Raw genomic sequence first — 14897 nt, 5'->3', positions numbered from 1 at the left:
ATCATCTCCAGAGGTCCCCTTCCAACCCCCCACCATGCTGGGATTCTGGGACTGACAACTTTTAGAATCAATTTAATTCTCAGCCTCTTTAAGGCCCTGCATTATCTTCATCAGGAGCAATTTTAAGATGAATTATCTGACCTGTAAGTGCAGCCCCTCCTGCTCCGCAGCTCAGCATCTGTGGAACAGCTGGAAATGGGAGAAATGCATCACAGTGATTGTTTACTAAGTGCTTTATAAAATCAGCTTAGTGCCTAAGTAGGAGAGTAGGAGCAGAAGTATGTTCCTGCAAGCTCTATTATTTGAACCTGGAAACATCTATTGGAGCCTCAAACAAAAGGAGACAAAGAATATATTGCATTTGGTATTTCTCCTCCAGGTTGATTTATCACTGTCACCTCTGTTCCTTCCTTCCCTCTGCACTCCTGTGCCTTGGTAATACTCTAATATCTTTTATTCTCAGACATTATCAAATGCAGTCTATTGCTCTGAATATTGTCACTCCAAGACCAAACTTCTTTATGCAGAGCCATTTCTGGCAACACTCTCTTGCAAATCAGGAAGTTTCTTGCTTGAATTAGCTCTGAGTCAGGGCTGTGCAGAGGCACCTGCATCTTCTCCACTGCAGTGATCTTAAGGGAAGGGAAAAAAAAACAAACCCTAACTTGTTGGTTTAAAGGGTCCTGATCTGAGGATTAAGCCCCAGCCAAACAGCCACGCGTGCTCGGCAGGGAACGTCAGAATGGGACAGGAAACAAGGCTATGTGAGGTTGATTCCTGTAGGCTGAATCCTGGAGACTGATCAGGAATTTGTGTTGTTTTTCACCATCATTGCTCCCAAACATGGGTGCCCTGGAGCAGTCTAGGGGGGGCTGCAGGAGTTGAGGACTCTCCTGGGATGTGGCGATCCCACAGAGGCAGAGTCGGACAGCACTGTGGGTGGCACAAACCAAGCCCTTCAGCCTGGCCTCTGCTGTGGGTGCATTTAGCACCAAATTAGATGCTCCAGTCTTTTGATTGAGAGAGTCAAAACAGAGCAGCCAACATTCCCTTGGTCCAGTGAGTGATGTGTCTGTCTGTGGCTACCCCACAGCCGGGTCTGGAGAGTGCAGTGGCCGAAAGAGAACACTGACACTCATTGACACTCACTGAATACTGTGATCAAGAGCTGGAGCCCTGGGAAGTCAACACCCCCAGCTCCCTCAGCCTCTCCCCACAGGGTTTGTGTTCCAGGCCCCTCACCAGCTTCATTACTCTTCTCTGGACACCTTCCAGCACCTCAACACCTCTTGAATTGAGGAGCCCAGAACTGAACACAGCACCCAAGGTGTGGACTGAGCAGTGGCAGAATAACCTCCCTTGTCCTGCTGCCCACACTGCTCCTGAGCCAGGCCAGGATGCCATTGGCTCTCTTGGCTACCTGGGCACACTGCTGCCTCATGTTCAGCTACTCTCTACCAGCACCCCCAGGTCCCTTTCCTCCTGGCTGCTCTCAGCCACTCTGCCCCCAGCCTGTAGCGCTGCTTGGGGTTGTTGTGGCCAAAGTGCTTGGCCTTGTTAAATCTCATCCCATTGGCCTCTGCCCATCCATCCAGCCTGGCCAGGTCCCTCTGCAGGGCTCTCCTACCTTCCAACAGATCCACAGCTGCTCTTAGCTTGGTGCTATCTGCAAACTTGCTGATGCTGGACTCAATCCCTTGGTGTAGATCATCAATAAAGATGTTGAACAGGACTGAGCCCAGCACTGATCCTTGGGGAACACCACTAGTGTGTGTGACTGGCTAATGGTGTTCCCCAAGGATCAGTGATTCCAAAAAGGACAACCAGTGAAGGTGAGAAGGGTCCCTTTGCCCAGCTCCTGGTGTTTGGGTATTTAAAGTCACAGGCTGCTGGGTAGGCATCGAGCTTGTGTTGCAGGTTTCAACACCCACTGGTTGGAAACCTTCAAGTTTTACTCCTTTTCCCTTGCAAAACCCAAGATGATGTTTGTGACCACATCCTGACACCACATCCTGCGAAGTGATTTCCTCCTTGTTTTATGAAGACAAGAGCAGCAGAACAACAAAAAGTTTCTGTGCTGGTGTCTGCACACAGAGACCTTCTCTGCTGCTTTGCTCCCCCTGGCCATAGCTTCCCAAATGCTGTAGCTGCTCAACACCATTCAACAGCTGGGAAGTGGAAGGGTGAATGAGTGAGGATGAGAGAATGAAGGTTTTGGGGTTCCATTTAACATCTGCAGATCCTTCCTAAGGCTCAGTAAGTGGCCACATAGAGCCTGGTGCTGACCAAGGACTGGCCAGTCACACAGTAATTCATAGCCACAACACACTCTAGTAGCCAAAGGTATCATTGCCTCTTCTCCCAGGCAACCAGCAATAGAACAAGGGGACACAGTCTCAAGTTGTGCTGGGGTAGGTCTAGGATGGATGTTAGGAGGAAGTTCTTCACAGAGAGAGTGATTGGCATTGGAATGGGCTGCCCAGGGAGGTGGTGGAGGCACTGTCCCTGGAGGTGTTCAAGAAAAGACTGGATGAGGCACTTAGTGCCATGGTCTAGTTGATTGGATAGGGCTGGGTGCTAGGTTGGACTGGATGATCTTGGAGGTCTCTTCCAACCTGTTTGATTCTATGATTCTAAAAGGTTTCCAGAAGGGATTAGATGCTGCTTTTGAAGGCAAGTCCAAGAGGGGTTATTAAGCAACTCCAGAAGCATAAGCCATAGGCTGGCAGAATGTGGGAGGATACACAAGGGCTAAAATCACTCTGAGCACAAGTTAATTCTGGGGCTCTTCTTTGAGAAACCACATCTGGCTGTGGCTGGGAGCACCACACTGCTGTGGAGGCACTCTGGTTGGGGCCCTGTTTTTGTCTAAGAGTCGTAGTATCAACAAAGGGTCTTTGTCAAAGAGGCTGCATTGCATAGGGAGAGGGAGAAAGTGAGCATCCTGCACCCCAGGGCAGTGACCCGGAGTGAGCAGCACTAGGACTGGGGCATTGCTGTGGAAAGGATAGGATGCTGCTGGGCAAGGGTGGCCCAGCATGCAGCAACAGCAGGTCTCTCTGCTCATCCAGCCTCATGCTCACACCCGTGGTGCTTCCTGCATTGCTGCCTGCCCAGGTCTCATCAGCTTTCCTGGTTGGACAGTGCTGTACTGCTGTGAGACCAGAGGTTAACGTTTTATAGCCACATCAGGGGAGGGGGAATAGAGGAAAGAGGTTCTTGAATGTCAACAAAAAAATGATCTTCTGCAAATAAACAGAATAGATGGATTATCCTGTGGTGTTTGTGCAGGGAATTGCTGGAATGCCTGCATGCTCCCTGAAGCTGCCAGGGGCCTGAGCTTGCTTTTCCATGGCGGGGCTGGCTCCATCCTGCCCTGTTGTTCCTTGGGCCCACAGAGCAATTTGCAGCCAGCAGGCCGTGGGCTGGTTGCACACATGGTGGTTATGTGTGTGCTGAAATCACTGGGGAGGGGTGTTCAGCCCTTCATGTCGTCTGTGTACCCACAAGCATCTACTCCTACCTGCTCTGTGGGTGAAGAGCACATCATGAACCTCTCATCTTTCCCCTTCCTGCCTTTGCTAAGTCCCTTCTCTAAAGATAAAGGCTTAGAACAGAACGAGATCTACCCTGGATGCACAAAGACATGCAAAAAAAGAGAGATAAATTTAAATGTAATCCATATTCTCTTCCACCAGAGGATCTCCAAGCACTTTCCAGACAGTCATTCATCTCTTCAGTTGCCAAATGAGGTTCAGTGGCGATGCTCACAGCGTTGCTGGAGGGCACATCAGACTCCCAGGACCCGGGGAGGTCCAGGCTTTGTGTTTGAGGAGCTTTTTGTGACGCCAGATGCACAGGCTGGTGTGAGAGAGCTACAGCTCAGTGCTCTGCTGGAGGGTCCCACACCGTGACTCCGCTGTCTGCCCTCAGCCATCTCATTCCTGGCTGCACCTCCTCCCCCACCCCTCCTCTCTGCAGAATGCATTTCCCACCACGCAGCCAGTTTCTCAGCAATGAACTTCCCTCTTTCTTCCACCCCTTTACGAGCACTTTGTGCTGAGCTGGATGCAAAGTCTGTCCTTGAGCTTAGGGCTGGATTCCAGCCTGGTTTAGTCTCCAGGTTGAAGCCTGCAGTCTAGACCCCAGCTTTGATAGGTGGAGGAGGGCCACATATCATCAGGCCCATCTCTGGCTGCAGCTGATGAGGGCTTTACAGGGAGGGGAGAGCACAACCAGTGCCTGTTCTGATGTGGGCCACCCAAAAGCAGCGGCGTACCCCCAGACACCTGCGCACTCACACCAGCTACCAATTACCCCACACACATGTGCTGGAGAGGGATCTGTGCAGTGGGGAAGAGCAGGGCTCCCAGGGCCCTCTGCTTTAATATCCTCTGGCTTTAGTAGCTAGAAACTACGCATTCATGGCAGCCCAGGCACAGGCACATGGCAAATGAAAGGCAAACAAGTGCAGGTCCATGCTTTGTTGGCATGGCTGGCGAAGGGCAGGGCAGATCTGTGGCACCACTGAAGTGGAGGGGACCAGGGAAGCAGCTCTGGGTTCATTTGTTTTTCGTGACATCATGGCCTCCTCTGGCTTTTTTCACAGTTTTCCCCTGTTGTATTTAATAGACTTAATGGATCACACAGCACTGTAACAACAACAGACCTTCAGTGTTTTTATTAAAGCCATCTACAAAAATCCCTCTGTGCTGCAGCTTTCCTGCAGGGTGACTTCTGCTGAGATGCTGTTTCCATTAAGGACAATTGCAGGGAATAAAGAAGGAATGAACAAACAAACGGAAAAAGGGGAGGGGGGAAGGGAGGGGAGCGGTGGAGGCGAGCCTGTGAGCTGCCGGGGGAATGGGAGTGAAGCAGGGCTGGCCCCTTCACCTCCCGCCCTGTCCCACTGCCCACATTTGGGGCTCCTGCTACATACGTGGGGCACTGCCAGGTCCTCCTCGCAAAGCAAAGCTGATTTAATGAGCTGTGATGTCACAACTGCTGTCTCTGGCCTCCCAGTGAGATCACAGAGGGGAAATGCCGTTTTGGTACTTGTCGGGTGTGACTTATTTGCTGTACCCATTAAAGCTGCGAGGGATGCGGAGGGAGGCAGCTTTCCCCCATGCTGGAGCAACCTGGTGTGATGGATGCCACCACCCAGACAGCCTTCTGTTCCTAGCTGTTAAAGGTTTGTATCTGCAGCACTGCCAAGCACTGGGGTGAGCTGGTGTGCTGGGTACTGCACAAAGGCAGCAGGAGCAGGAGTCTTTGTTCTGTAGGTTGTGGTTACCTCCCTTCATTCACGTGCTGGGGTGGATAGCAGTGCCAGGAAAGGCATCTCAGCAGTGATGCTCAAATGTCTGCATCTCTCTCTCTCTAGCATCGCTGTGGGATCATAGAATCATAGCATGTGTGTCTCTCCCCATGGCACATTCCTTCCAGTCCTGTGGGATCCTCTCCTGGTCCTGTCACAGAGTCTCTGGCAGTGTCCTAAGGTCGTAGATTCCCCCACTGCTCTACTGCTACTGCTACGGAGGGGATAACAGTAGGGGAATATCTCAGCCACCAAGATGCCTTCATTGCTGGCTACAGCTACCTGAAGGGAGGCTGTAGCCAGGTGGGGTTGGGCTCTTCTGCCAGGCAAGCAGCAACAGAAGAAGGGGACACAGTGTGAAGTTGTGGCAGGGCGGGTCTAGGCTGGATGTTAGGAGGAAGTTGATGTCAGAGAGAGTGATTGGCATTGGAATGGGCTGCCCAGGGAGGTGGTGGAGTCACTGTGCCTGGAGGCGTTGAAGCCAAGCCTGACTGGGGCACTTAGTGCCATGGTCTAGTTGATTGTCTAGGGCTGGGTGCTAGGTTGGACTGGATGAGCTTGGAGGTCTCTTCCAGCCTGGTTGATTCTGTGATTCTATAATTCTGTGATAGATCCCTCCTCCATGGTACCACATTCCTCCATCATGGTACCACATCATGATGTGAAGTACCACTGGGAAGACCTACAGGGCCAGGATAAGAGGAGCCACATCCAGCCCAGATTCAGGTCACCCAATGTGCAGCTAGGATCTGGAGCAGCTGGAAGAGGCTTTGAGCACGTGCTTAGTGCTTTCATACCAGCTTCTTTGTCACTGGGGTAGGAAACAGCTGGGGTTTGTCCAGCACACAGCAGCCCAGACCCCAGCTGATACCTTGAGCTGGTCCTTCTGCTCAGCTTGGAAGATGCACTGAGGCTGTACTGTTCTGGAGCTCTGGTCCACAGCATTCTGGCAGCTTGGGCATCCCTTCTCCTCCTTTTTGCTGAAAGACTCTCAGCTTTCCTTCTGCTTCTTTGATCCTTTTTTTTCTTTACCCTCTCCCAGAATTGCTACCTGAGTATTTAATTTTGTGGATGTTCAGTATTTAAAAAGGTCTTCTGTTCCTGCAGGACCTTGGGGCTTCTCATCTGGCTGCAGCTATCATCAGACTCCTGCCCACTGTCCCAGCACTGACACAAGGCTCTCCTGCAGAGCCTCGGGGTGGAGAAAGTAAGGGACAGCTAGGAATTTCTTTGAAAGGGAGATTTCAGTTTATAACTTCAGCTTTGAACCTTCCTCCCAAATCCCAGGGAACTTGACCCAACCGATCCCATCCATCAGCACCCACAGCTCCAGCTCTGAAGTTTACTCTTCCGTCCGTGCCACCATCCCGAGTAGGATGATGATAGATGAAGTCTTTCAGTCTTGCAGGTATTTTGGTTTTGAGAGCAGCCTGGTCAGCCAAGGTCTGCCACGGGACACCAAGTGTCACGGCCTCTGTCGTGGCAGGAAGGGAACGGCACAAACGCTGCCTAAATTCACGCCCGACAAGGTGGCCTTTCATTTCCCCCGCGGCTGTTGGAGGCACCTCCGCTCGCCTGTCAGCCCTGAGCAGAGCAGCTCATCTCTGTGCCGCCACAGAGGGCAGAGAGAGGATTTTCAGAGCCCGGTTTTACAAGCACATGTTGTAGGTTTGTGTCTGAGGCTTTATTTTCCCAAGGACTCTCTTTCCGTCTCGCTGCCTTGTGTCTATACTCCCCTTTGTGTGCAAGCTCTCAGATACCAAGGAGCTCTTCTCAAAGCGTTGACAGCACTGGGTAAAGCTCTTTGATTTATTCCACTCTGACACTTGCTTGGCTAAAACACCTAGAGAAGACCATCCTACCTGCCCTGTCAGAGCTGCTCACCAGCCCCTAAATCAAAAGCGACGGCTCCTTGCCTCCTCTTTTCCTATAACAAATGGCAAACCGTTTCCATTTGTCCGTGGCCAGCAGGCTGTTCCCCTTAATGCGCTAAGCTTCCCAACATGATGTTTAGCACATGTTCCTCTGCACTGTCCTCCCCCCCCACCCCCTTGCTCAAAGGCAGCCTTATAGTCTGCAAATGGGATGAAACCGCCGCGCGGCCCCGCTCCTTGGCTCCGCTCCCGCCGTACTCTATGGATGCCAGAACCTTTGCTGCACCTTCCAAGTCATTATGTGTGTTCAAAAGGCTGCCAGGAAGGCTAGGAGGATAAAAGCAAGCACACACACACGAAAAGAAAACCAACAAACAACCCAAAACTTACTACCCCCCCCCCCCCAAAAAAAAAAATCCTTATGCATGTGAAGGAGATGCAGGGGAAGTGAGGCATGGAGCTCGCTGTTGTGCAGCCTGGACAAGGTGAGTCTCCTCCCATGTGTTTGCCTTCTGGGGAACAAAAGACGTGCTTGCCCGGGGAGCAGAGCTCCGTCCCACCATGGGTTTGTCTGGGATGGCTGCCACCATCAACATACCCAAATCGCTGGTGAGATGCTCAAAGGAATCTGTCAGGGCAGGATCGGAGAGGTGGAGATGTAGGCTCGGCCCCTGTCCAGACACTTGGAGCTTTATCTTGGTGATCACAAAATGCTTCAGAAGAGTTAATGAGGGCAGATACAAAGAACTGCGGTTGTCTGTGTAAACAGGGAACCGCAGCCACAGAAAGGATCAAAGATGGGATGTTCACCAAAAGCCACAGACTTTTAGCGCTCAGGCTGGGGGAAAACTCTGCTGCTTGCATCAGGCTGGGCTCTTAGCGAGCACCAGGGCAGCTCCCAAGGGATATCACCCTCTCATTCAGTGTTCCAGCACCCTCCTTTTTGTGTCCCATCACTCTCTCATTCAATGTTCCATCACCCCCCTGTTTGTGTCCCATTACCCTCTCATTCAGTGTTCCATCACTCTTCTTTTTGTGTCCTATCACCTTCTCATTCAATGTTCCATCACCCTCCTTTTTGTGTCCTATCACCCTTTCATTCAGTGTTCCATCACCCCCCTGTTTGTGTCCCATTACCCTCTCACTCAGTGTTCCATCACCCTCCTTTTTGTGTCCTATCACCTTCTCATCCAGTGTCCCATCACCCTCCTTTTTGTGCCCTATCACCCTCTCATTCAGTGTTCCATCACCCTCCTTTTTGTGTCCCATCACCCTCCTGTTTGTGTCCCATCACAGGTCTATATCATGGCCCATCGCTCTCACATAGCCTCAGAGTGATTATGGAGGTGACAGTGGTGCCCAGTGCTGCGTTTGACACTTGGAGTAGAGCTTCTGGCTGGCAGAGCCCAGTAAGAGGCAGGAGAGGAAGTGAAGGAGTCTGCCTGTGTCTGCAGCATGTTTCAGTGTCCTGTGATATGAATGAGGGAGAGAAGACGAGAGGAGAGGGAGAGGAAGAGGTGAGAAGAGAGGAAGAAGTAAGGTGAGACAGGCTGCAAGGAGAGGGCCAAGTGGACAAAGGAGATTATCAGCAGACAAAGACCATCCCTGCTTGTGCTGATGTAACCAGCCCTTTGGAAATGCCTGGTTGGTGTCTTCCCAGCTCCCACCATCAGGAGAGGCTGTGTGCTCATCTGGGAGCTCCTCTTCTGTTCTCACAGCCAAGGGAACAGGGGATATCTCTGCCCATGCTGGCATCTCCCTCTCCTTTTGTTTCTCCCCTCAATCTTTTTCAGTATTTCAGGGAGCAGTCCTTAGGGAAACCAGTTTCCAGCCTGGGCTCTTCTGCTGCAATCAGGAGCCTGGCACCGCCTGTGACCACAGGGTTATCTGCTCTGGAGGATACTGCTGAATGCCAGCAGATCCCAGCCACCCCTTGCTGGAGGTCTTGGACTTCTCCCAGTGACCTGGAGCTGTTTGCCACGTTCCTGCAGAAGACCTAGATTTTAATGCCAGCTGAGCAGCTGTATAAATGTTTTGTGACATTTCGGAGGCAGAACAGATCTCGCTGTTCAAACCCCTTTCTTTCAGAAAGCATTCAAATAATACCTTTGCAGTTTAAGGGGACTTTATTTGCTTTAAAGATTTTATGATAATTTCCAACAGAGGCCATCAGAGGGCCCAATCTGATTCAGCCTTCCCCATCCCAGGGTACCCTGCAGGCCAGAGCTCCCTTTTTCTCTGCAGGCTGTCCTCCAGCATAGCCGCGCTGCTCTGCATTCAGAGCTTCCCTGGGTCTTCAAAATCCTTCCAATATCATTCTCCTTATTAACCAGCCCTTTCTACAAGCCTCCACAGCCCCTGCCTCTCCCTCTCCCTCTCTCTCTCTCTCCCTCTCTCTCTGCTATCAGGAGAGAAAAGCTAAAAAGCATCATCAAATTTGTTAATTGGCATGAATGGCAAAACTTCTCTGCTGAGACGATGCCATCCTCCTTAACAAGGCTGTTCCCTTGGCCTCAAAGTTTAAAGGAAAGACCCTCACCTAATGAGCTTCACAAAAGGCCTGCAAGCTAATGACACTGGGGCTCAGCTAGACTGGAAAAATTAACTTTAGAAACAAGTTTTCTGCAGTCAAAAAATGTGGTTTGAGGTCTAGAGGTGGTCACACAGTCCCAGTACCTCAAGGAGAACCAGCTGAGATGATACCTGAAAGTGTATGATACCTGAAAGTTGCTGTCTGCAGCTACCTGAAGGGAGGCTGTAGCCAGGTGGGGTTGGGCTCTGCTGCCAGGCAAGCAGCAACAGAACAAGGGGACACAGTGTGAAGTTGTGGCAGGGGAGGTCTAGGCTGATGTGAGGAGGAAGTTCCTGGCAGAGAGAGTGATTGGCATTGGAATGGGCTGCCCAGGGAGGTGGTGGAGTTGCCAGCCCTGGAGGTGTTCAAGCAAAGCCTGGCTGAGGCATTTAGTGCCATGGTCTGGTTGACTGGATAGGGCTGGGTGCTAGGTTGGGCTGGCTGAGCTTGGAGGTCTCTTCCAGCCAGGTTGATTCTATGATTCTCTGAATGCACCCCGAACACTGGAAGGCTCCTGGTGGAGATGACCTCTTAGCTGTTCCCCCAAGACAGCAGAAGCTTTTGATTGACCCCTAAAAATGTGACACTGAGAGGTAACCTCTAAACCATGTCCCTCAGCTCCACATCTCCCTACTGCATGAACACCAGCGCTGGTGGGACCCCACATACCAGATTGACACTGATGTGAGGATGAGGACCAAGCATGGCTCTGGTGAAGCAGAGAGCTGGGGCTGCCCTGACCCTCTGGCATCACTGGGCTGTGCAACCAGCGCTGGGATGGATCTATCCCATGTGGCAGCAACATCTTCAGAGATTCTCATTCCTGCTCTTGCACTTCAGCCGTTCATCTCCTGAGGCAGCTCACAGGCGTGGAGCTGATGCTGTCTTCCCATTGTCTGACCACAGCAAAGACTTAAAAGGTGCTGTTCTGTAACACTGCAGCAAAGAAAAAGGAGAAGAGAACATTTTTAAGAGCAAGATGATAAGGCTTCCAGGTTTCAAAGGCTGGAGACATGAATGATTTCTTTTGCTGAGGAATTAAACCCAATGAAAATGCAATGCTTCCTTCAGAAGGAAGAGCTCCCTCTCAGCCAAAGGAGGACGGAGGATGACACATGCTCCAAATTAACCACAAGTGATCAGAGCTGCCAAAAGGCAGAGCATGAACTTCTGCAGAGAGGGGTTTCACTCCATCCTGTTGTATTTACAGCAGCTCTGGAGAGTCTCCCGCTGGAAGCACAGGGAGAAATGCATCGTGGAGGTGGCACAATGCACATTTGGTTGCCAGAATGCTGCTGCTGTGAAAGGGGAGTCCCACTCAGCAGAAGTTTTGAATTCCTAACAGCCAACCCTATTGGCACAGGCAAGGAGGGGAGCAGTGCTAATTATTAACGATGATTTTGAGTCACTGAGTCCTGCCTGTGCTCACATCAGGGATGCTGGCGGGGAGGAGCTGCCCAGAAGGAATGGAAGAGCTGCCCAGAAGGAATAGAGAAGCTGAGACTTTTTTACCCAGGGCATCCAGCATCATCCTGCATGGCACTGTTTGGCTCTCACCTCCCAGCCTTCAGCTGTGTTTCTCTGCAGGATGCAGGTACAGAGAAACTGCTGTGGGCAACCTTAACCTGCGATGGGGCACCACAGAGAAATTATGTGAGCTTGGCATCTCCCATTTTTGGGCACTTCACTCAGAGTATGCCCTCAAGGCTTTCATTTTCTAGGTGCAGGTGACTCGAGAGAGAGTGAGAGACAGAAAAATCATAGAATCACCCAGGTTGGAAGAGACCTCCAAGCTCAGCCAGTCCAACCTAGCACCCAGCCCTAGACAACCAACCAGACCATGGCACTAAGTGCCCCAGCCAGGCTTGGCTTCAACACCTCCAGGCAGGGTGACTCCACCACCTCCCTGGGCAGCCCATTCCAATGCCAATCACTCTCTCTGACAACAACTTCATCCTCACATCCAGCCTAGACCTCCCTTGCCACAACTTCACACTCTGTCCCCTTCTTCTGTTGCTGTGTGCCTGGCAGAAGAGCCCAACCCCACCTGGCTACAGCCTCCCTTCAGGTAGCTGCAGGCAGCAATGAGCTCTGCCCTGAGCCTCCTCTGCTGCAGGCTGCACACTCCCAGCTCCCTCAGCCTCTCCTCACAGGGCTGTGTTCCAGGCCCCTCCCCAGCCTTGCTGCCCTTCTCCAAACACCTTCCAGTACCTCAACATCTCTTGTGAATGGAGGGGCCCAGAACTGGACACAGCACTCAAGGGGTGGCCTGAGCAGTGCTGAGCACAGGGGTAGAAGAACCTCCCTTGTCCTGCTGCCCACACTGCTCCTGAGCCAGCCCAGGATGCCATTGGCTCCCTCTACACTTGCCATAGCTGAGCAGAAGCAGCAGAACTCTCACAGGGTGATTGGCACTGGAATGGGCTGCACAGGGAGGTGGTGGAGTCACCATCCATGGAGGGGTTCAAAAAAGATTAGATGAGGCATTTAGTGCCATGGTCTGGTTGATTGGATGGGGCTGGGTGCTAGGTTGAACTGGATGAGCTTGGAGGTCTCTTCCAACCTGGTTGATGCTATGATTGTGTGATCTCTGGAGCTGCTCCTTTTCCAAGCAGCTGTAAGGAGGCCAAGTTCTGCTGTGGGTGCCTGCTTTGGATGAACTGGGTAGAAACAGAGGGTTTCATGTGCATGTTTATGCAGAATGTTGTGGAGTGTCATGCTTGGTCTCACCACTTGCTGCCAGAATAGAGCAAAAGGCAGCACCTTCCCAAACGAACAAGCACCACATGAGGTGTCTGGTTACAAGGCCACAGCAAGGTGAGAGCTTGGAGACCGCAAACACAGCCTAAAGACTTGGGTAGGAGCTTTGATACGATATGAACTTCCTAACAGCCTTCAGCATCTTGGCTTGCTCATCAAAGAGGCATTACCCACAGACTGAAAAGTGTCCCAGCCCCCTCCCAGCATCCCGCAGCTGCTGCTTCATGCTGAGCAAAGCCCTGGAGAAGCCCTCAGCAGGCCGAATGGGTGATGCACCAACTCAATGAGGCATGGGGGCGCCGCGCAGGGCTGCTCCACGTGCTGACCAACCTGCACAGCACACGCTGAACTGATAAGGACAAAACCTGTTGCCTCCGAGCCAGAGTTCCATCTGCAGGGCTGTGATGGATGTGAAACGTTTAAGTCAGAACACAGCAGCCGCAGAACAGCAGCCAGCCGAGCACTCTTCAATCCACTTCACTGATTTATTCCCTTCGCTCCCGTCCCTAATGCTCCTCTCAGCTCTACGTGGCTCAATGCAGCACAAATTAACAGAGCCCACAAAAGCCCTCTGAAGCCATTCCCCTGATTAACAGGTCTGTAGCGTTGAAAGATATCTTCATTTTAATAACCTGGCACTAAATGGATTACAGCCACGGAACTGGCTCCACGTCATTCCCCGGAGGGAGAAGCGACACATATTTCTGTGTGCTGCAAGGATCGTCAAAGATGGGGGACAAATGACTCAAATGAGGATCAAAAAGGGGGGAAAGGGAAGTTAAGAAGGGCAGGATGCTGCAGGGACTTGCTGGAGACTAAGCTGAGGCTGGGAGGTGCTGGTGGTAGCCAGCAGAGGATCCAGTGGGCAAGCGCACCCTGCCTGAGGCAACCTTCTGGGCTGAGTAGGTCTGAGATCTGCTGTGGGGCTTGCTTAGGGACACTGGGTGGTGAATCCTGAACACAGCTTGTCACATCCTTCTCGCTGGAACAAAGGCAGGGCAGTGACACAGACATCTCCTGGTGCAGCCCCAGGTCTTACACAGCTTCTTTTTGCAGCATCATTGGAGTTTCCTTTTCCTCTCTGGCTGTGGTAAAGCTGCCAGTGCTGCAGGGCACCTTGGAGTGCTTCTGTGTAACCTGAAGCACCTCTGAGCAGGGTGTCCCAGCTCCCACCCAGACATCGGCTCATCAGCTTCATACCTTGAATGCAAGCTAGGCTAAGAGCAGAGCACAGCTGGGGAGCAGTAGCACAGGGCAGCAAGAAGGTGTCTGGCTCCCAGGACATCACAAAGCTCCACCTTCAGTCCCTCATCAGAGCCAAACCCCCCAGGATTTGTTCAGGATGAAAACTTTCCCTGCACAGAAGCTCTGGGCATTATTCAGAGCTCTAGAAGCTGGGCTTAGACCACTTAGTGGTCTGCCAAGCCCTTGGCCCTTGGATTTAGTGGCTTATTTGGCCTGGCTGCGCCTCCTTCCTCCCTCCAGGAGTATGCACAGGCTGTTTTGTGCTTCAGAGGAGCAGCGAGGAGAGCAGGTGGCTCTTCTCCCCAGCTGACCCACACTGCTCAGACTGGGGCACAGCCACCCCCTACAGGCACCTTTGCTGCTGCTGTTCCCACCTCCAGGGCCACGTTGTCACCTCGGATAACCTCCAGGCGACAGGAGGGGAGGGGAAGCTCTGGAGCCAGCGAGGGAGAAGACGGATTATAAGGTGTTTATGCTCTTGCAAAATTAAAGTCTTGAAGGTGAGACAGGTTTACATTGGCAAAGAATTAATGGCTTGATGTAGCACAAGGGGACAGCAAGAGCAGAGAGCAGGGCCATCTATCAGCGTGTGCTGATGGCACAAAGGAAAGAGATGCAGGCATAAATCAGGCCCTGCACGGGGAATAAGCAGGATGGATGTCAGGCAGTAGCTGGTGATCTGTTATGCCCACAGTGCACCAGGAGATGCCAACAAAAAAATGTGGCTGGGTGCTTCTAGACATTATTTCAGCAAGCACATATTGGGCAGCTCTGGGCTGGCTGAAGCTTTCCCTGTGCTTGGATGCTCCAAAGACAGGGACAGCAGAGCAACTCTGAGTGTAGCCACTGATGCTGAGCTGGCTGGGAGACCCACCCTAGGCAGAGAGGAAGATGGGGGCTTCACCTCTGCTCTCAGGGGGTGCCATCTTCACAATGAGCCCAGACTGAGGGGTTCCCAAGCAGAGGAGGTTTATCTTCCCTTGGATGATGGCTGAAGTGGATTAAGGGAAACTCAGCCTAATGCTGCTGCGAATGGACCCTTCTGCAAAGGACTTCTCCATCGTGGCCATGTCCTGGCCTCACCCTGGTGCCAACACGTGGATCCTTCTGGCATCCTTGCATCTCTTCC

This window comes from Pogoniulus pusillus, chromosome 19 (assembly GCF_015220805.1).
Source record: "Pogoniulus pusillus isolate bPogPus1 chromosome 19, bPogPus1.pri, whole genome shotgun sequence".
NCBI classification, from domain to species: Eukaryota; Metazoa; Chordata; class Aves; order Piciformes; family Lybiidae; genus Pogoniulus; species Pogoniulus pusillus.
Note: the sequence above shows the minus strand (reverse complement) of the source record.